Source organism: Quercus robur, chromosome 6 (genome assembly GCF_932294415.1).
Source record: "Quercus robur chromosome 6, dhQueRobu3.1, whole genome shotgun sequence".
Lineage (NCBI taxonomy): Eukaryota > Viridiplantae > Streptophyta > Magnoliopsida > Fagales > Fagaceae > Quercus > Quercus robur.
The window spans coordinates 32,741,848-32,763,985 of NC_065539.1; the positions used below are offsets into that span (position 1 = coordinate 32,741,848).

The following is a 22,138-nucleotide window of genomic DNA, read 5'->3' on the forward strand; positions in this document are numbered from 1 at the left end:
AACAAAAAGCAAAGAAGATAACAAAAGAGAGAATGATGACAAGGAGGAGGAAAAGAGAGAGAGAGAGAGAGAGAGAGAGAAGTTGATACTTTATTATAGTTGAACTGTGAAGAGGCTGAAGATTAATGAGAGCTCTGTGGGAAAGTGGGAATTAGCTGAAGGTAGGTAAGAGCAAAAAGGTGGGGGCACATTTGTCTTTCACATTCAATAGGCATTTTCCCGCTTGTATTCTCTCTATTTTAGAGAGGTAGATTTTGTGTGGGCCCGGGTGAAAAATGCTTGGACCCCACTCAAAAATTTTATCTAGTTACCTCCTCCCCAAACAACACCCACTCCTCTTTTCTCTCCTTTACTTTTCATCCACCCCATTCCACCTCCAACCAAACATACCTAACTGTTTGAGCTCTCTCATTTCTTTGAACACAAACACACATACTCACAGACATAGTGAGCCTACTACATTTTGGAGATAGCTGATGGCTTCTTCTTCCTCTTAACCCTTGAAAATGATGGAAATGAGCTCAAATGTCTTTCCTCAACCTTAGCCTCAGCCTCAGCCTGCCTCTACTTCTGTAGCGTTGTCCTATTCTTCACGTAAGTCTAAGCTTTTTTGGATTTTACTTGTCTGTGTTTTTCATACATTTTCCTTTTTGGGTTTTGATTAATAGTACTTACTACTCAAAGATCTGAGCTTTTGAAATTTGTTTGCTTGTTCTCTATCCAAACTTGTTTTGAATATTTTGGATTTGAATTTGTTTAAGCCTTACAGAACACTTGGACGTACAAGAGCAGACTACATGAATACACACTACAATGGGCCATTCAGCGGCCAATATATGGAACTAGTAATGAGGGAACACTGCATGGACCAAAGTTTAGGTCAATGGTCGAAATGGATGGAGGGAGCTATACCTCTCCAAACACTTTTTCACATCGAAAAAAAGCCAAACAAGACATTTCCAAACTTGCAATTCAAATAAGATAAAGGATTGAAGGGTATTCTCTCATTCATGAACAAGATGTTGCCAAACTTGCAATGGAACACGTATCAAAGAAAATAAAGGATGAATGGTGTCCTCTCATTCATGAGGTTTGTTACATCATCTTGTAAATTTAGACTTTGTTAGATGAAACTTGTAATTTATTCTTTTTATTTTTGTTTTTTTTTTTCCGAAGGATGGGAGATTAACTTTTTTGAAGTTGAAAGAAACCTAAATTGTGAGGCTAAAAGATGCTTGTATGTGTGAAAAATTATCTTCATATCTGTGAAGATGATCTTTTCATTTTTATTACAATAAAGTTTTCGTGAACTTTTAGAACATTAATATGTAGGTTGCATCTTTTCTAGGTGGATTAATTTTGAATATCAGTAATTCAATCTAGATAATAAATATTCAAGACTAATCCTAAGGCTGAAAGATACTTTTATATATATATATATATATATATATAAAGGGGGAAGGGACACCAAGCTGAAGCGGAAGCACAGTAATAATATATGGAGAAAGTAAAGATAATGTAAAAGCAAAGTAGAACCAACCAAGTAGGCGGCAAAGCCAGCCAAGTAGGCGATATAGCAGTTATAATCAAAGTAATTTAAAACAATAGTAAGGCGGTAGAACCAGCCAAGCAGTATATAAATGAAAGCAATAAAAATTTAGAACCGTCCAAGATGGCGGTAGCAACAAGTAGTATAATGAACAAAAAACTGAAAATACTTGTTATTGAAAGTAGAACAAACACTTATAGTAGTAGTAGTTACAAGATCTCCACAGTTACGGGTTAACACTTACAAAGCTTGTTCTAGTCCTAGATACAAGATTGTAAGGTAGTAGGAAATAGTGATAGTAGAAGCAAGGAACTTTCTCTCAAAGAAGGCTTCTAAGGGAAGAAATTCTAAGGAAAGAAAATTCTGAAGTAAAAACTTGCTTTTAACTTAAGGAAAGAAAATTCTGAAGTTCAACTTGCTTTTAACTTTGATATAACAATGTAACCAGAAAAGATAACTTTATATATATATATATATATATATACACATATAGGCAGTGGCGAAGCCAAGAATTTATTTTTGGAGGGGCCATTTATAAAAATTTGTGTATATGAAATCAAAAGATAGCAAATGAAAAGTAAAGTAATACAAGAATGCAGTACATGGGTGAGGAGCCTATGGAAGTTTCAAGCTTGTCTTTCACTCTTTCTTATCTAATTTAGTCACACAAAACTTATTCTTTTATACTGTAAACACAAAACTGCAGTAGCAGTGGAAGTACAACAAAGAATTACAACTAATATGACAGTCACAGAATATGTTAACTAAAATCATCCTTGAATAAATGAAGTGAAGGGTTAGCGCATTTAATTATTTCACCGATAACCTTTACAAGAACAGTCACCGTCTTTAAAATGGTGAAACCTATTCCGGTCTCTCACAATAATCTCTCTGTTAGAAGTTTCAGATTTTTTTTGCTACTTCATGACAATCCCAACAAATCCTGAGGTTCTTCACAATCCTAATGGGTACACCTTCTTTTAAAGTGATCAAAAAAGAAAAAGAAAAAGAAAAGAAATCAATATAATTAGGGACTAATCTATTTTGCCAAATTTAGCACACAAAAGGCATAAATAGTTTCTCAGCGAAAAAAAAGAGAGAGGCATAAATAGTTTAAAGAATATTTCATAATAATCATAGAGAAAAAAGATACCCAAAAGAGAGATAATAACTTCCAGTGCTGCCAACTGTTCAACTTCTTTCTTGTTTCCACTATGTCCATCAGTATATGAAATACCATTGAAATCCAAAGAACTGAAAACTAGAAGAAACCCTTTTGATTCTGGCTGAGCAGTATTGTAAGTAGGTTTTTCCACGTTCGTCTTGATAGCAAACTCATTGAGGATAGACTTGCATAATACCATATCCTGGAAAATAAACAAAAAAGTTCATTATCTAATTTCTTAAAAAAAAAAAAAGATATCGGTCAATCGTTGAATCAATATTAGGTCTAACATAAAATACGCCAGACATATATAATTAAACAAACTTAATTCTCAGCAAATTGATCCTACATAACATTTATGAGCACATTAGCATTACACTTCATATATGTGCTCATCATTCTTAATTCCTTACATTCACATACCTAAACAGTAAAGTGCAAGTTTCACAATTAGATGAATTACAAATTTAAATAAAAGAATAAAAGTAAAATATAAATAAAAAATGAATTACAAATTTAAAGAAACATAATGATATTATTTCAGCCCCTGCGATTCTTTTTACAAAGAAACACATAAATCCCAATGCCTTGGAAAACAACAGTGTGAAACTTGGGAGAACATATAAACATTGCTTGACAAGTGTAAACTGAAAAACATTCAATTTTTTCAAACACACGTGTTAGCTTGTCATTTACAAGCTATCTAGCTTATCAATAGCCATACCAAAATTAATATACAGTAACAAAATAATTATCTCAGATGTCAAATCAAAATAACATGCACAAGGCTGTAACTTTGATATAACAATGTAACTAGAAAAGATAACTTTATATATATATATATATATATATATATACACATATAGGCAGTGGCGAAACCAAGAATTTATTTTTGGAGGGGCCATTTGTAAAAATTTGTGCGTATGAAATCAAAAGATAGCAAATGAAAAGTAAAGTAATACAAGAATGCAGTACATGGGTGAGGAGCCTATGGAAGTTTTAAGCTTGTCTTTCACTCTTTCTTATCTAATTTAGTCACACAAAACTTGTACTTTTATACTGTAAACACAAAACTGTAGTAGCAGTGGAAAAATGATAGAATCAAAAATATTTTGGATTGTATTCTATTTTACAATATTTTTACAAAATGTTAATGTAACCAATCTCTTATGGGTTTTCACTTAAACCCACCATTAATATTACTTTTTCATTTACCAATAACTACTCACTACATTAGCATTTTATAACATTTTTTGTAAAATAGTTTGTATCTTTAGCATTATTCTTCTATTTAAATGAAAGTCATGTTTATTTTTAGACTTTCTTAAATACATATGTATATTATCAGATATGGGACCAAAAATGATAGCGTTCTTTTAAAAAATTTTAAATTATTTAAGATAATTCAAAAAAGAAAATCATTAATTTTTTTTCAAAAATTTTGGGGGGGGCCAAGGCCCCCCTCGGTCTTTGTGATGGTCCGCCACTGCATATAGGGTTGGGTTCAAGTTATACCTGGTGTAATTCTAAGTAATATTATATCATTCAATAACTTGTTATTGAATTAATATTTTGAAAATCCAACCGTTGAATTACAGGTTTTATATGTTCTTAACATGTATGCCAATTTTCATATCAATTGGATGCTATTTACCATTTGATCTATAAGCTCATTTTTTATGCATTATTTTAAATTACAAAAATTTGAATTTTAATAATTAATTGATGATATGACTATTAATCTTTGATCACCTCAAAATTTTTCAAGCATGAAGAATATATGAAAATAATGTAATCTAATGGTGGATTTCTCAATATTCACATCCAATTAAAAAATATTGAGTAATGTAACATTGTTTAGAGTTACACCAGGTGTAACTTGAACCCAACCCATATATATATATATATATATATATATATACATATATATATACCATAAAGGTGGAATCATACGTAGATATCAGAAAGAGGCCTACAAATTTAGGGTTTAGGCCATATTATTGGTGTCCTTTGGTGCCAAAAGAAACCAATAATCACTATCCTTTAGAAGCATTGGCAATTTTGTCTTCAAATGAGCACTAGTATTGGGAATCTTCAGAAGCATTATATTGGTGGGAAATAGGCTTTTAGCAATGGTAAATATTGAAGTATTTCGGCCGTTGTGCAGGCCAGACAAATAGGAGAATCAAAATCTTCCGCCAAATCTGGGGTATCTTGAAACAGTTCCGGATTTTCAGCAACATATTCTTCAAAGACATTGAAGTATTTTGGCCTTTGTGCAAGCCAGACAAATAAGGGAAAGTAACAGCAATCTCAAACAGTAGTAACCTCAGGAGTGAACTCATCAATCAGTGGAAGGAGTATCGGATGGATAATCATCATAAGGATCACATGGAGCATTATCATCACACGTATGCTCATGATAGATAGCATATTTATTACATAGTCCGCAATATAAAAGTGGCTCAAACCTTGGAGTTTTTCTTGGGATGAGAAGACTTCTTGGATTAGGATGATTTGCTATCCGTAAGTGAACAAGGGCATTAGCATAAGGTTTGGGACCAAAAACAGAGATTCTATCTGTGCTTCCTATGAAATGATAATTTTTCCATAGATTCTGACCAACTTCAAGAATTTGATTATTAAAATAATTTCTCCAACATTCGGCAAGATTAAAAGGATCTTCGAAGGACAATTGAGAATTCCCTTCAAGCCATTGCCCTTGGTGAGTGTGACCATTAATGAGAATGAGATGTTTTGAGGGCTGGACATTCATCCAATTATCTCTTTCCCATATTGGCAAAGTGCTCCAGCATTTGATGGAAACAAAAGGTCTAGTGGAAGAACTTTCAAATCCTTTAATAGCAGTTTGAATAATCTGTGGAAGCTGACTGGCCAGTTTATGGCTTGTTAATTTTATGAACCTAATAAAGCCATATTCAAACATTTGAGAAAGCCAGCTAGGATTCCTATCATCCTCATCATCTGAATCTTCATCAGTAAAATATGAACCATCATCATAATCAATCAAGAGACCAGGAAATGGATGTTTCTTTTCATACACTCTGAGACTACTCCCAAAGTGTTCTTCCCATTCAAGCTAAATAAAGATGTACGGCATCGAGATCCCAAGACCCATATAGGCCCTTGGGCCCAGGCCCAACGGGAACAGCCCCATTGCCCTAAGCCCTTCTTGGAACTGCCTTAGCGTAAAAACTAGTTTTGGGCCTTGAATTCTAATAAGTGCTCGGCATAAGTTTTCCTGAACAAGCGTATGAACCGTGTCCGGGAAAATCATGATATGCTCGGTAAACTGCATTACCAAGCACTATCGACTAAGCTGGAACCAAGTTCCAAGGCCATAATTGTTGCACCCCACTCTCACCTAAATACCCACTTAAATCAGATAATATTGGACCTTCAATAGCACTAGCGAAGGCTGAAATCGTAATCTCACAACTAACCTTAGCTATAAATAGCAGAAGTTTGGGAGGAAGAAGGGATTCAGAAAAATAGAAAGAAAACAGTCAAAGGAGAAGAAGAAACTGAGTGTTGCTTTGAGTCTCTCTACCGAGAACGACCCAGAGTAGGAAATCCTCAAGCCCACTACAAATAAATTATGAGCCCAAGTGAGTTAAAGCCCAACAGTCTCATATCTGGTTCCTACAATTAGCACCCACCGTGAGGCTCTCCTACGAAGCTGTGGTTCGACGGAGACTCAAACAAGGGAAATGTCCGAGGAGCGTTCAGGAGGGCATGCGCCGAGCAGTTCCATAGGATCTTCTCGGGGATCGACGTGGAGGGAGAGAAGGCAGAAACGGTGGGAGGATAGGGAGCACCCTAGAGGAGAGAAAAGGTCCGGATTGGGAGAAGGGTCGGCTCAGACACACCGAACGATTTCAGGAGTCTCGACGCATCGGCAATATGATGATAGAGACCGAGAACTGGAGCGGTTGCGCAGATTGGTAATGGATTTGGAGCTGGAAGCAAGGGGTCGGCGCCAAGAAAGGAATTGCAACCCCCGGCAAAGGAGAAATCGAGGCAAGGAGGGCTCCAGCCGATCTGGTTCGCAACGATTCCAAGACCGATCACGCTCTCAAGAATCACACCGGCACTCCCGGGAGACACGTCATCAGCGAGACCGTTCACGGTCGTATGGATATAAAGACCGAGGGTCAGAATCGTCGGAGGAACGACAGAACCACAATGCCGCCATGGACTCCATGAGCCGAGCCTTACGAATGGCTGCCCGGTCGCCGTTCTCAGATGAGATTGAATGGGCCCCTATGCCAAGCAGATTCACGCGACCACCGTTCAATTCCTACGAGGGGAAGACAGACCCCGTGGAGCATGTCAGTCATTACATCCACATGATGTCTTTGCATGCACACAATGATGCATTGATGTGTAAAGTATTCCCCTCTAGTCTCGGCTCAACGGCCCTGAGATGGTTCAATGGGTTACGGAAAGGTTCCATATGTAGCTTTGCCGAGCTGATTCAAGAGTTCGGCAGTAGATTCGTGACATGCAGCCGAGTGCAACAGCCAGTTGACGCGCTATTTTCCATAAAGATGAGAGTCGGAGAAACCCTTCGGAGTTATGCCAGCCGATACTGAGAACTCTACAACGAGATTGGTGGAGGGAATGAGAAAATTGCAGCAAGCACCTTCAGGATGGGGCTCCCCGAAGACTCTGAATTACGGGAGTTGTTGACGAAAAGACCCCCCGAGGATATGAGGCAACTGATGAGACGCATAGAGGAGTACAAGCACCTGGAGGATGATCGGCTGCAGAGTAGGGGGAAAGCTCCGTTACTTGGGAGATCTCGACAAGGCGTTGTGTCGGCAAGACCCAAAAAAGACTTCAAAATGCAGGACCCAGAGGTGCAAATTGAAGGGGTTAATGTGGCGTTCAAAGAACCCGTGCACAAAATCTTGGAGCAGATCAAGAACGAGTCATTCTTTAGGTGGCCAAACAAAATGGGGGGCGACCCGTCTCGGAGGAACCAAAACCTATACTGCACCTATCACAGAGACAAAGGACACACCACCGAGCAGTGTCGGGTATTAAAATATCATCTCGGACAGCTAGTAAAGGCAGGGTACCTGAAAGAGTTTGTAGTAGACTCCACTAATCGAGAAACCGGCCAGGGCGTCCAACAGAAAAGGAACCCCCTCCCGCCTCCACTGGGGGTAATCGAAGTCATCCATGCTGCACCAAGAGGAACGGCAACAGCAAAAAGGGTATTAACAGTGGCTTGCACGGGAGGAGATTCAGCCGAGAAGAAGAAGAAAGTTGAACGGCTGACCATCTCGTTCGGAGAAGACGATTTGGAAGGGACGGTCCAACCTCATGACGATGCTTTGGTGGTGACGGCCCGGATAGGCGGGTTCCTGGTGAAGAGGGTGATGATCGACCAAGGAAGCGGGGCTGACATCATGTACCCGGACCTCTTCGAAGGGCTCGGATTGAAGACCCAGGATTTGGCGAAATATGACACGCCGCTGGTCTCATTTGACGGGAGAGTTGTAATTCCCGAGGGACAAATCTCTCTCTCGGTGGACATGGAAGGCAAGGGAGTTATAGTTACCTTCATAGTAGTCAGATCATTCTCACCGTATACCGCAATCCTAGGGAGGCCGTGGATTCACGCCATGAAGGCTATTCCTTCCACCCTCCACGTGAAAATAAAATTTTCCACTGAGTATGGAGTTACCGAGGTGAGGGGGAACCAACAAGTTGCGAGGCAGTATCTTGTCGCCGCGATCAGATGGAAAAGTGAACAGCTCGGACAAGCTGAACAGGCCGAGAAAGAAACTTCATAGCAATTACAGAAGCCCCGAGGGGAAACGGGGGCGGACATGGCCGAGGAGGTATTGAAGGTTAGAATTCTTCCAGATCCTGACAGGTATTTCCAGATAGGTACAAGCATGAATGACCAGGAAAGGGTAGAGATGTTGTTGTTCCTTTTGCAGAACATAGATGTTTTCACCTGGAACCCGTATGAAGTGCCCGGCGTAGATCCCGAGTTCATTGTCCACAAACTCAACGTGGACCCATCATTTCCCCCGAAGAAGCAGAAACCGAGAAGAGCGTCAAAGGAACATGTCGACGCAGTAAACCTGGAGGGCCAGCGGCTGAAGGAGGCCGGAGTCATAAAAGAAATATTCTTCCTGAGATGACTAGCAAACACAGTTGTAGTAAAGAAGAAGAACGGTAAATGGAGAGTTTGTGTGGACTTCACAGACTTGAACAAGGCGTGTCCCAAGGACCCATTCCCAATGCCCAAGATTGACCAACTAGTAGACGCCACGTATGGGCACCCGAGGATGAGCTTCCTGGATTCTTTCCAGGGTTACCACCAGATTGCCTTAGCGCCCGAGGATTGAGAAAAGACAGCATTTATATCCCCGAATGCAAACTATCACTACAAGGTTATGCCGTTTGGATTGAAGAACGCCGGAGCCACGTACCAGCGGATGATGACGAAAATGTTCCGAGAAAAAATTGGATGCACAGTTGAAGTATATATTGACGACATGGTGGTAAAAAGCAAAAAAGAGTCACAGCATACGGAAGACCTTCGGGGAGTATTCGAGATACTACGGCGGCATAAATTGCGCCTGAATGCCGAGAAGTGCACTTTCGATGTGGGGGCCAGCAAGTTCCTGGGTTATCTGATCTCTACTCGGGGAATAGAGGCTAACCCCGACCAAATAGAGGCCGTGAACCATCTCAGACCACCAAGCAATCCCAAGGAGGTGCAAATGCTTACTGGAATGTTAGCCACCCTAAACCGATTCATCTCCAAGTTCGCCGATCGCTGCCAGCCGTTTTATCAACTTCTAAAGAAGTGGAAGGGGTTTCGTTGGGACGAGGGATGTGATGAGGCTTTTCGAGAGCTGAAGGAATACTTGGCAAAGGCGCAAGGTTGACACCCCAGAGCCTGGGGAGGATTTGTTTATGTACCTCTCAGTCACCGACCATGCCGTAAGTGCTGTGTTACTAAGGGACCAAGGAGTACAGATGCCAGTGTATTACATAAGCAAAACCTTGGTAGATGCCGTGACAAGGTACCTGCCCCTGGAGAAGTTGGTTTTAGCCCTGGTGCACGCCACTAGGAAGTTGCCACACTACTTCCAGGCTCATACGGTGTTCGTCCTCACCGAGTATCCATTACAGTCGCTGTTAAAGAGATCAGACTTCACAGACCGAATTGCCAAATGGGGGACTCGGTTGGGATCGTTTGACATAAGATACCGACCTAGAAGCTCGGTGAAGGGACAGGTTCTCGCAGATTTCATCGCAGAATTCACACCCAAGAACGACGGCAAGGTAATCTGTAATGCAGAAATTCGCCCGTGGAGGGTATTTGTGGACGGCGCTTCAAATGCTATGGGGGCCGGGGCTGGTATTGTCATAATCACCCCTGAGGGCATACGATTAGAACACTCCTTCATATTGGGATTCAAAGCCTCAAACAATGAAGTCGAGTATGAGGCCCTACTGGCCGGTTTGAGGGCCGTATTGTATTTAGGCGCAAAAGATGTTGAGATTTACTCGGACTCTCGGCTGGTTGTTTATCAGATCACAGGAGACTTCGAGGCTCGGGACTCTCGAATGAAAGCTTATCTAAGTGCGGCAAAGCAGATTATCGGTCAATTCGGAACGGTAAAGGTATCCCAGGTAGCTCGGTCACAAAACAAACACGCCGACTCACTTGCCACGTTAGCCTCATCAGCTACCGAGGACACGCCATGGCTAGTCACAATAGAACTTATAAGGGAGCCATGTATCAGTGTGAAGAGTATTCCTGACCAAGCCAGAGTAGAGGTTGCGAAAGTAGCGGTGGCCAATCCGTGTTGGATGAACCCGATCATAGATTTCCTTGTCGAGGATAAAGTTTCGGATGATGAAGACGAGGCCAATAAGATTCGTCGGGTGGCTCCCCGGTACTGGCTGTCTTCGGACCACAAATTGTACCGAAGATCCTTTGTAGACCCTTACCTTTTATGCTTACATCTCGAGAAAGTCAGCGAGTTTCTGACCGAGCTACATGAGGGAATGTGTGGCGGCCATGTTAGGGGACGATCTTTAGCACACAGAGCGATGACCCAAGGGTTTTGGTGGCCACAGATGTAGAAGGATGCCGCCGAATACGTTCGGAATTACGAACAATGTCAAAAGCACGCCCCTTTGATCCATCAGCCTGCAGGTCGTCTAAATCCCGTCAGCATCCTGTGGCCGTTCGCGCAATGGGGGTTTGACATCCTCGGACCATTCCCCCGAGCATCAGGGAACCGCCGTTTTGTATTGGTGGCTGTAGATTACTTCACAAAATGGGCGGAAGCCGAGGCCTTGGCAAATATCCGGGATACTGACGTGAAAAAGTTTGTATGGGAAAACATAGTCACAAGGTTTAGGGTGCCAAATTCACTAGTAACAGACAATGGGCTACAGTTCGATAGCAAAGCTTTTCGGACCTTTTGCAGCGAACTCGGCATCAGGAACAAGTATTCAACCCCGGCTTACCCACAAAGCAACGGCCAAGCTGAGGCAGTGAACAAGACTATTTTGAACGGGCACAAGAGGAGGTTGGATGGGGCGAAAGGAAGATGGGCAGAAGAGCTACCCAATGTATTATGGGCTTACCGAACGACCCCCAGAAGATCCACAAGCGAGACCCCATTCTCTTTGACGTACGGAGCGGAGGCTGTGATACCATCCGAGGTGAGCTTATGCAGTGCACGGGTCGCGGGGTTTGACCCTGTCCAAAACGTCGACCTGATGATGGAGCATTTGGACTGGCTAGAAGAATGCAGGGAGGCCACGACCATACGGCTCGCCGAGTATCAGCAGAAACTAGCCCAAAGATACAACCGAAATGTAAAGGGGGGGGGAATTCAGTGCCGAAGAACTGGTGCTAAGAAAAGTCGTGGGAAACATGCGAGACATAGCTGCAGGAAAGCTTGCTCAAACCTGGGAGGGACCGTACAGAGTTACCGCCATCGCCGATGCAGGGGCCTACTACTTAAAAGACCTTGACGAGAGGCCACTTCCCCGGCCGTGGAACGCCAACAACTTAAAGAAGTTCTACGCGTGACCATCCGTGTAAGCTAGAACTTGTATTTTGCTAAAATCAAGATTATGATGAAGTTGTTTGTAAATGCTGTTTTTGGTTCCATAACTGCACACCAAGAGAATTGCAAATAAAATCTCTAAGGACAGAAACCTGGCCCTCGGCTCGATTAAAATCGCCGAGCAGGTAGAAACCTTATGACTAAAATCTTTAAGGACAGAAACCTGGCCCTCGACTCGATTAAAATCGCCGAGCAGGAGGAAACCTTATGACTAAAATCTCTAAGGACAGAAACCTGGCCCTCGGCTCGATTAAAATCGCCGAGTAGGTGGAAACCTTATAACTAAAATCTCTAAGGACAGAAACCTGGCCCTCGGCTCGATTAAAATCGTTGAGCAGGTGGAAACCTTATAACTAAAATCTCTAAGGATAGAAACCTGGCTCTCGGCTCGATTAAAATCGCCGAGCAGGTTGAAACCTTATCACTAAAAACACAACGGATAGAAACCTGGCTCTCAGTTAAGCTAAATTCGCCGAGCGGGTGGAAGCCTTATCGCCACCAAGGAATAAAAGGGTAAAAGACAAAAACATCACCCTCGACAGGATCACAATCACCGAACATACGGGAACCCTAACCTTTTACAAATGCTAAATCCATTGGCGCTCTCGGATTCTCCAAAGCACCGCGCAATAGGTTTTGGGGGTATCATTCCATTAAATGGCCAAAACATTGGCATGATCCAAGCGAAACATACAAGTAGATAGAAATTCATTCAACGGATTAAAACGAAAGTCAGAAAAGGAAAACGGTTTACCAATCAAACAAGTAAAGGTAATTGTTCGTTCACCACATCCCGGTGACATAGGCAAATAAACCATTAAATTGGAAATGCGATAAAAATAAGTAAAAGCATAAAAGGACTGCAAAAAAATCAGCTGGAGGGTCGGGCCGGGTCCGTCACTTCTGGCTAGTCGATCAGGGGGAAACGCGAGTCTTCGCCGAGAAGGTCCTGTACAGTCGGGATGCTGGTGGCTTCCATGTCCTCTAGCTCGGCATGAGCGTCAATTTGTTCAACCAGCTCCCTCATGCTTGTCATTTCCTCCTCATCAACAGCAGCCGGGGGATCCTGCACTGCAGTAACAGGGCCCGAAAAGGGAATTTGGCCGGGGTCTCTCAGGTGTGAATCCTCGGGAACGCCCAGTGCTTGGAAAGCAGCGAACCACCCGGCCTCAAAACCCAAGTTCCGAGCCTGGGCCACTACCGGCTCTATAGATTTCTCGGCATCAGCAAAGCCTTCGTTATACCACTTTTGCTCGCAGGCCGCCAGGGCTGCCCTAAGGTCGGCTAGTTCCTCGGCATTGGAAGTATTGAGGCTAATGGCTTCAGCTAGCTTGAGCTCCGTCTCATTCTACTTAGTCAAGAGCTCCGCACACCTCTTTTCCGCCAATGCCCTGTTCTTCTCCGCGGCAGCAGCCTTCTTCTCGGCGGACTCAGCTGCCTTTAGCTTTTCCTTTGTCATTTTGGCCGCTGACTCCCGCACCCCCTTTTCGTGCTCGACTTCCTCGGCAAGATCCCATGCCCGGCCAGCCACTATGTGAGCCAGTTGAGCAGCCTAGCAAGCACAAAAGTTAATAAGGAAGCAAAAGTGAATGTATGGGAAGAAGTAAATAAACTAAAGAATTACCGCAATGGTGTGCCACTCTAACCGGCGCCCCACAGACTCCTCAGATCCCTCCTCGAAGGCGTGCACGTCCTCAGGAAGATGGTTGAAGGCGGTCACCCTCGCCTTTCTCCCACATCCGAACACAGGCGGTTGAAGGCAACGGCTTGCCATCCAATAAGAACTTGGGCTTCCACGCTGGAGCCACTTGGGAGGAGGACGCAACCCCCGTACCAGCCTGGGTCTGCGGCTCACGGATAACGATCCCCCCTGTTGGCTGGGGAGGAGTCTGGACGGCAGCATCTCCCGGGCCCGTGAAAGGTTGATTGGTTACCTTTTGTTTCTTACGGGCCCGTCCAGCCTGAGAAGAGGGTGGGGGCTAAGGCCTCTGGCCCCTGGCCCCTGGCCCCGGCCCTAAGAAGGTGGGGGCTGGTTGGGCTGCCGTGCACCGGGCACGAAGCGGTCAATGGTCATAAACTTCCTTGACACCATCCTTCCGCCGGGCTGGATAGCTTCAGCCGACAAGGCAGCTGCTTCAACCACTGGTTGCTGAGGCTTGGCCGGGGGATTCTCGGGCTGCGGCTGCTCTTGAACAGGGCCCTCTTGTTGGATAGTTTCGTGGGCTAACTCTCTAAGGCACCAAGACACCCGTTCTGTGGACTCGTCTCGCAAAGGGGCTAGCTCGTCCGAGCAGGTGAAGCGTCGTCCAAAATCCCTCGCCTCCCCGGTTGTAAGTTTCGGCGGCAAGAAGTTTGCGTACCGGACGTCTATGTATGACAATAGGGGATTGTCAACTAGAAGTGCCTGCTTAAAGTTCTGCCAGGTGGAGTAAACTGGCTCTATTCCGAGGATCAGGTGCGAAGCCCGGAGTTGTCCGTCCCAATGCACGTATATCTAGGAAAGAAGGATGAAGTTCAAATCCTTGGCATGGACGGTTCTGATGTCCGGAACAAACACTTTGCCGTCTGTAAAGGAACAAGTGTCATATCAGTATCTGATTATAAAGATTTACTTCAATAAAAAGAAAAGGAAAAGTGGAGGAAAACAATTAGATCAAGGGATTGGTATAAACCCACTTCACGCCGTGAAAGGGGGCAAGGGACGTCCCCGGCAAACCAATTGCCGCGCACCCAAACGAACTCCCCGGCAGAGTTCTTGTTCGAATCAGGCAGGCATGATATCAACCGTACCCGATTATCTCTTGTCTTTAGGTAATAGTTGGTATCTTTGTTCCCACAGAGGCTATACATATGGTTAATGTCATGGTAATTTAACTGTAAATCAAAGGTATGGTTCAACCTACTGACGCAGCTAACTACCCGGTAAAAGTTGGGGGGAAGCTGGTCGGGACACAGCCCGTAGTACCTAAGCGTATCGGTCAAAAGGGGATCCACAGGGAACCTAACCCCGCCTTCTAAAATTGCCATCAGAGGAAAGAAGGCTGTACCAAATCCTCGGTGGAGAGCAATATCACTCTCGTGGCAGTAAGCCACATCCACGTCATCAGGAATACTAAATGTGCTCCTAAAGGTGGCCAAGGCAGCCGGGGACTCTAGAAGATAAGAGTAACCCATCTATAACACCTAATGCTATGAAAGGGAACTTGAAGAAATAAGCTGAAGGAATAGAAAGGGGAAGAAAAACTTACTTTGGGTTCTAAGGAGGAAGGGAACACTGGGCAGGTGAGTAAGCGTACAGAGAGTTGATCGGCAAAGAGTAAGCGCGAAATATCAGAGGTGGAGGAAAAATGAGAGAATGTTCTGTGGGAAACTATTTATAGAGTCAGAAAGGGGGGCAAAGAAACGTTTAATCAAGCAATAAATGGGCATGATTTACGAACGGCCCTGCGAATACCAAACGTAACCGATATGCGCGCCGCTTCAGTTCACGAAGCGTCAAGCAATAATGACAACTGTACCTGGCGCCGCGAAACGGCACGTCTTTTGAGATGAGCATTAATGAGAAACTGTAACCATGACCCCTAGGCCATAAAAATCTCCGAGGTCAAAAGGCTCGGCCAGCTCCTTGATTCTTCCCAACAACCGGGTATGAATCAAGGGGGGGCTAATGTACGGCACCAAGATCCCAAGACCCATATAGGCCCTTGGGCTCAGGCCCAACGGGAACAGCCCCATTGCCCTAAGCCCTTCTTGGAACTGCCTTAGCGTAAAAACTAGTTTTGGGCCTTGAATTCTGATAAGTGCTCAGCATAAGTTTTCCCGAACAAGCGTATGAACCGTGTCCGGGAAAATCATGATATGCTCGGTAAACTGCATTACCGAGCACTATCAACTAAGCTGGAACCAAGTTCCAAGGCCATAATTGTTGCACCCCACTCTCACCTAAATACCCACTTAAATCAGATAATGTTGGACCTTCAATACCACTAGCGGAGGCTGAAATCGTAATCTCACCACTAACCTTAGCTATAAATAGCAGAAGTTTGGGAGGAAGAAGGGGTTCAGAAAAATAGAGAGAAAACAGTCAAGGGAGAAGAAGAAACTGAGTGTTGCTTTGAGTCTCTCTGTTGAGAATGACCCAGAGTAGGAAATTCTCAAGCCCACTACAAATAAATTGTGAGCCCAAGTGAGTTAAAGCCCAACAGTCTCATATCTGGTTCCCACAAAAGACATTATCACCTTCGTCTAATTCATCAGGATTAGGAATAGTGGCAATAACAAGTTTCTTGAAATACTTGAACCATAGGTCAAAAGACCTAAACATAGCCTTGCATTCCAGAATACGGAATCATATATCTGAAGGCAAGTTGGCAACAGAACTTCTTAACATAGATTGGGTCTTAAGACTCAATCTAGCATAATCAGTGCCCATTATAGTCTCTTTATCCATTGAATGGATTTCCTCTTTGCCAAAGAGTTGACTAATGTAGGTTTTAAGACGGCTTTTAAGAGCATCTTTTTCTGAAACAAGGTTATTTTCTGAAACAAAGTTGTTTTCTGAAGCAAGATTATTTTCTGGAACAAGGTTATCATAGTGGCTCATATAAGCCTCATTTTGAGCAGTAAGGTTAACAAGGTGGATTTTAAGGGCTCTGAGGGTTTTCTGGAAAATATTATGGTGGTTTCTGGTAAAATCAAATTGAAGGTTATTAAGAATGAATTTAATAGAATCTGGTAATTCTGAATAGGTTCCATTGTGGAATTGTAAATTTCTTGACAAAACTTCCTGTAAAGCAATAAATATATCACCATTGGAATATGTCACCTCTGCCGGGACAAATTCCTGAAGGGATGTTGATCTACTGGATTTTACTCCAGAAGATGTGCCTTCATGCATTACAAAAGGTTGTCCCGCTGGGAGCCTTTTGTCTTGAGAATAGCCCTATGCTGGTGCTTTTCCCTTGTTCTTCCTCTCTCCCGTGGAAGTCATAATAATCCACTTACTTGTGGTATAAGTATTAGTATTATTCCACTTATTAGTGGTATTTATCCACGAAACATTCTCCGATTCCTGCAAAGAAACATTGATAATATTAGAACAGTTGATTGTACCTAACATTTTGGTATTATGAATATGACCTTTAAAATCATCAGTGAAATATTGGCAAGAACTCATCATTAGCTCTTGAATAAGCTCGTTCATGGGGGAGTCTTTCTTATAAGACAGATTATCAATATCAATTTCAAACTTTGAAGCAAATTTGAATTTTACTTTCTGTCCAAAAGGATCAGTAGTAATTCCATCACGTTCAACAAGAAAAGGATACAAAGCATTTATAAATGGCAGACCAAGAATCACTTTATCAGTCATGTTTTTAACAATTATAGAAGAGATCTTGAAACAGACATTATCATGACAAACATAAGCATTATTCAATTCATATCTAATCTTCATTTGACTACCATTAGCAGAAACCAATCTTTTAGTTGATTTTTCAAAATATTTTGAAGGAATCAATCCTTCTTGGATACAGTTCATATCCGCACCAGAATCAATCATAGCAATAACAGTAAAATGATAATCATAGGAAACAACAATTTTAACTTTTGTAAACCATTTTGGAGGAAACAATTTATTAACAAGACTAAGTTGACAATTATCAACAATAACTTTATCAGAAAGAAGTGCCTGTTGACTGGATTCATGTCCATCTTTGTGCTCATCTTGTTCATTATCATATTTATTAAGATTTTTATCAATTTTTACATTATCTTTACATTCTACATATATTGTTACTGTGCTTTCGCCTTCAGCTTGGTGTCCCTTCCCCCTTTATGGTATCAGAGCCATTCTTTTCTGGCCAGTGATAGTGTGGTTGTGTTCTCTGTGTCTCTGTCTGTGTCTACCCGAAACTTTGATACTCCTTTGTTGTGTTCCCTTCTTACCGTCGTTGGCGCCACCCTAGTCGTAAGGGAATTCCCAGAACCGAATTGTAAGGCCTGTTTGAGCCAGAGAGGGCATGTAAGGCATGAGAGGTATAGGGTTGGTTAGGGTATGTGTTACAAAAGGCAACAGTTGTGAGAAAAACATGATAATTGAGTGTTGAACCTAGGATAGTATGGATAGGTTATGGAGATCCAACTCCTCTATCAGCTCCAGGACTAGTTGTCCTCCTGATATTGTAAATGAAGAAGATCACACTATTGATGATAATGAGTTGATCCTTGATTTTCGTAAATGGAATATTCCTGAAGTTGATACTAAAACTGTTTATAAAACTAGTTTTGTTGAGAGTGCTTTTCATTTTGCTTACAAAGCTAGAACTGTTGAAAAAATATTCTCTATTTCAAAAGTTCATGAAAAATGCTGCTTGTTTTCTAAAAGAAATATTAATGAATTCCTTGTTGCTAAAAAATTTAGTTATTTGCATATTGGTATGGTTCAAGTTGCTACTAAACCACTCACCCGAAAGGGTATTAATGCTTCTGTTTTTATGTGTTTAAGAGATGCTAGATTTAAGATCTTTAAAGATAGCATTCTTGGTATGATTACTGCTTCTAAGTATGATGGTCTTGTTTATTTTAACTATTATCCTGATCTTACTCTTACTTTGGATGATCCTAATATTGTTAAAGCTTTGACATTGAATATTGCTTCATCTGGTTATCACATGGAAGAAGGTAGTAAGCCTTTTGCTTTGATTTATCACATTTATTATAGACTGTTGGGTACTCAAATAAATCCTGGTGCTAAGATTCCTAGAGAACCTTTTGGTAAGACCATGTTAATTCAATGTTCAACCCCTGATGCTAAAGTTCAAGTCCCAAAAATGATCCAATGGCAAGATGTTAAGCTTCCTAATGATTGGTTGTTGGAACAAGAATCCCCTCCTGCTAAACCTGTTTTTGATGAGCTAGATCTCACTCATATTCAACAATATCTTGATGGTACTGTTAAAATAATTTTTCAAAATAATCCACCCTTAAGGATCAACGAAGGAAGACATTCCTTTGCTGGATCTGAAAGTATTTCAAAAAGAGATCAAGAGATCAATGATTTTTTACAAAAGAATTTTGAAAAACCCTCTGATTTAAAGCTAAAAGGTATTTCAGGTGATAAATCTCAAATTAGCTATGTTTACTATTCTACTAAACCTGAAACTTCCTTTCCATTTAGTAGAACTGCTAATGAAGAAGAAGATGACACTAAATATGTTTGTCCATCTGATTCTGATTTTCCTCCTATTGAAAACCCTGTTTATCAAAATCAATGAAGAGTTTTGACTGTTTCGGATGAAAGCTTTGAAGTTGATATGGTTTCTTTGAATGATGAATTTATGCTTGCTAAAAACAGAAACAAAAGAAAATATTTCCAAAATAATTTTGCATAATCTGAAAAAGACCGTGTTAAGAGAAAATGGTTAGAAAAGATGAATCAATTGAAAAAACATTTTTTTTTTCTTGAAAACCATTATGTTTCAAAAGATGAAGTTTCAATACAACATTTAAATGTGATAAAAAAAAAATCAAATTTTGTTAAAGAAAATAAAACCATTGTTAAGTCTACTCATCCTCCTCTTGAAACAATTTTGATAACTACTAAAAAGGATGAAGTCAAGGCCTCTCCTTTCAAAATTGCTGATGATCAAACCCCCATTGTTAGTCTTATTGAACAAAACAATTTCACTAATGAATCTTTGCATATTATTGGTCAACAGCTTGATCGCATTGAAGAAAAAATTGTTGAAAAAACTGTTTCTCTTGAAATGTTTGTTTCTGTCAAAACTGAAAAACCTTTGATTGATTTACCCAGTCAAAGAGAAAAAGTTATGTTTAAAGCTTCTCAGTCCAAAAATTTTGAAATTGTTGAAAAAATGCTTTCTAATTTAAAAGTTAAAACTGAAGGTACTTCTAGAAGTACAGCTTGCACTATTTCAATAAATGAAAAAGAAATTGTTTTTGATGAAAATACAGATTCTGATACTGTATCTTCTATTTCTGCCAAAAATATTTTTGATGATGATTTACCAGAAATAAAAAGATTTTTTGGAAATTCCAAACTCATGTCTTTTACAAAGAACTGGTATTCAAAACCCACTCCTCCTGATATGCTCATATGCAGTTTGAAGAAAGATCTTTTCAAACACAGTTTTCTGTTTCTGCTGATAAGCTTTATGAAAGGAATATTGATGGTTTGTCTGAACAGGAAATCATTAATAAAATGAGTCATATGTCTATAGTTGGTATTGCTTATCAAAATAACCATGATCTTGATCAACCTGAAATTGTTAATTTACTTGTTACTGGTTTTTCTGGTACTCTTCGTGGATGGTGGGATTCATATATCACAGAAGAATTCAGAAAGTCTATTAAACATGTTGTTAAAAAGAATGATGAAGGTTTGCCTATTTTTGATGAAAGTATTGGTCGCAGTATTCTTGATAGTGTTAATACCCTGATCTATACTATTCTCAAACATTTTGTTGGTACTCCATCCAATATTTCATCTCGTGTTTCTGGCTATTTAAATAATTTGAGTTGTCCTACTATGTCTGATTACAGATGGTATTAAGATGTTTTTACTTCCAAAGTGATGCTCCGGAAAGATTGCCACAAGTCTTATTGGAAAGAAAAGTTTATTGACGGTCTGCCTCCTATCTTTGCTCATAAGGTAAAACTAGAGTTAATGGGTAAAAATGATTCTATTGATTATGATAATTTAACCTATGGTGATATTTTCAGTACTATTAAAAAACTTGGTATCAACATGTGTAATGATGAAAAATTATTAAAACACCAATTGAAGAATAAAAGAAAAGCTAAATATGAAATGGGTAATTTCTGTGAACAATATGGTTTGCCTCCTATTGCTCATTCCAGGCAAAAAGGTAAAAAACATGATAAAAGCTATAAAAAATATAAAAAAATACAAAAACAACTTTGTTAAACCTAATGATTTTTATGTTAAGAAGAAAAATGTTTCTAAAAAATATGATAAACAGAGATCAAGTAAAGGTAAATGCTTCAACTGTGGTAAACCTGGACACTTCAGTAAAGATTGTAAGCAAAAACCTGGTAAGTTGAAAAACAAGTTTAACATGTTAAATATTGATGATAAAGAGCAAGAAGAATTATTAAAAATCCTTGAATCAAACAACTCGTTTGGTTCTTTGGAAGATGATTTTTCTTCTTCATCTGATTCTTGCTATCAATCTGTTGATGATTCTTCTAATTCACCTAATATTAAAATTGGTTGTAGAGATTCCTGTTGCAATGTTATTAAATCTGTTAATACTCTCACTAAGAGTGAAGAAGATGAAAAATGAATAATTCAACTGATAAATCAAATTCAAAATCCTGAATTACAAAAAGAATATTTGGATAAGTTTAAGAAAAAATTGATAGAAGATGAAACTGGTAAAAAACTAAAATCAACTATATGCTTTGAAGAAACTTTGGAAAGATTTAATAAAAAGAAATCCAAAGATTTGACTGTTAATGATCTTCAACACGAAATTAATGTTGTTAAACAAGAGATGAATGAATTAAAACATGAATTTAAAAGCAATAAAAGTGATAACAATAATCTCAAACAAGAATTGATAATGTTAAAAATTGATAAAAATCTTAATAAATCTAATAATGAACAAGATGAGCACAAAGATGGACATGAATCCAGTCAACAGGTACTTCTTTCTGATAAAGGTATTGTTGATAATTCTCAACTTAGTCTTGTTAATAAATTGTTTCCTCCAAAATGGTTTACAAAAGCTAAAATTGTTGTTTCCCATGATTATCAGTTCACTGTTATTGCTATAATTGATTCTAGTGCGGATATGAACTGTATCCAAGAAGGATTGATTCCTTCAAAATATTTTGAAAAATCAACTGAAAGATTGGTTTCTGCTAATGGTAGTCAAATGAAAATTAGATATGAATTGAATAATGCTCATGTTTGTCATAATAATGTCTGTTTCAAGATCTCTTCTGTTCTTGTTAAAAACATGACTGATAAAGTGATTCTTGGTCTGCCATTTATAAATGCTTTGTATCCTTTTCTTGTTGAACGTGATGGAATTACTACTGATCCTTTTGGACAGAAAGTAAAATTCAAATTTGCTTCAAAGTTTGAAATTGATATTGATAATTTGTCTTATAAGAAAGACTCCCCCATGAATGAGCTTATTCAAGAACTAATGATGAGTTCTTGCCAATATTTCACTGATGATTTTAAAGGTAATATTCATAATACCAAAATGTTAGGTACTATCAACTGTTCTAATA

At 40.3% G+C, this 22,138-nt stretch overlaps 1 long non-coding RNA gene across 1 annotated transcript; it reads left to right on the plus strand.

The window, feature by feature from the left end:
- The first annotated feature begins 353 nt into the window (after positions 1 to 353).
- On the plus strand, positions 354 to 1,321 carry LOC126689693 (uncharacterized). Its single transcript, XR_007644583.1, has 2 exons — positions 354 to 594; positions 770 to 1,321. It is a non-coding gene; the product is annotated as an uncharacterized LOC126689693 (long non-coding RNA).
- Positions 1,322 to 22,138: the final 20,817 nt, after the last annotated feature.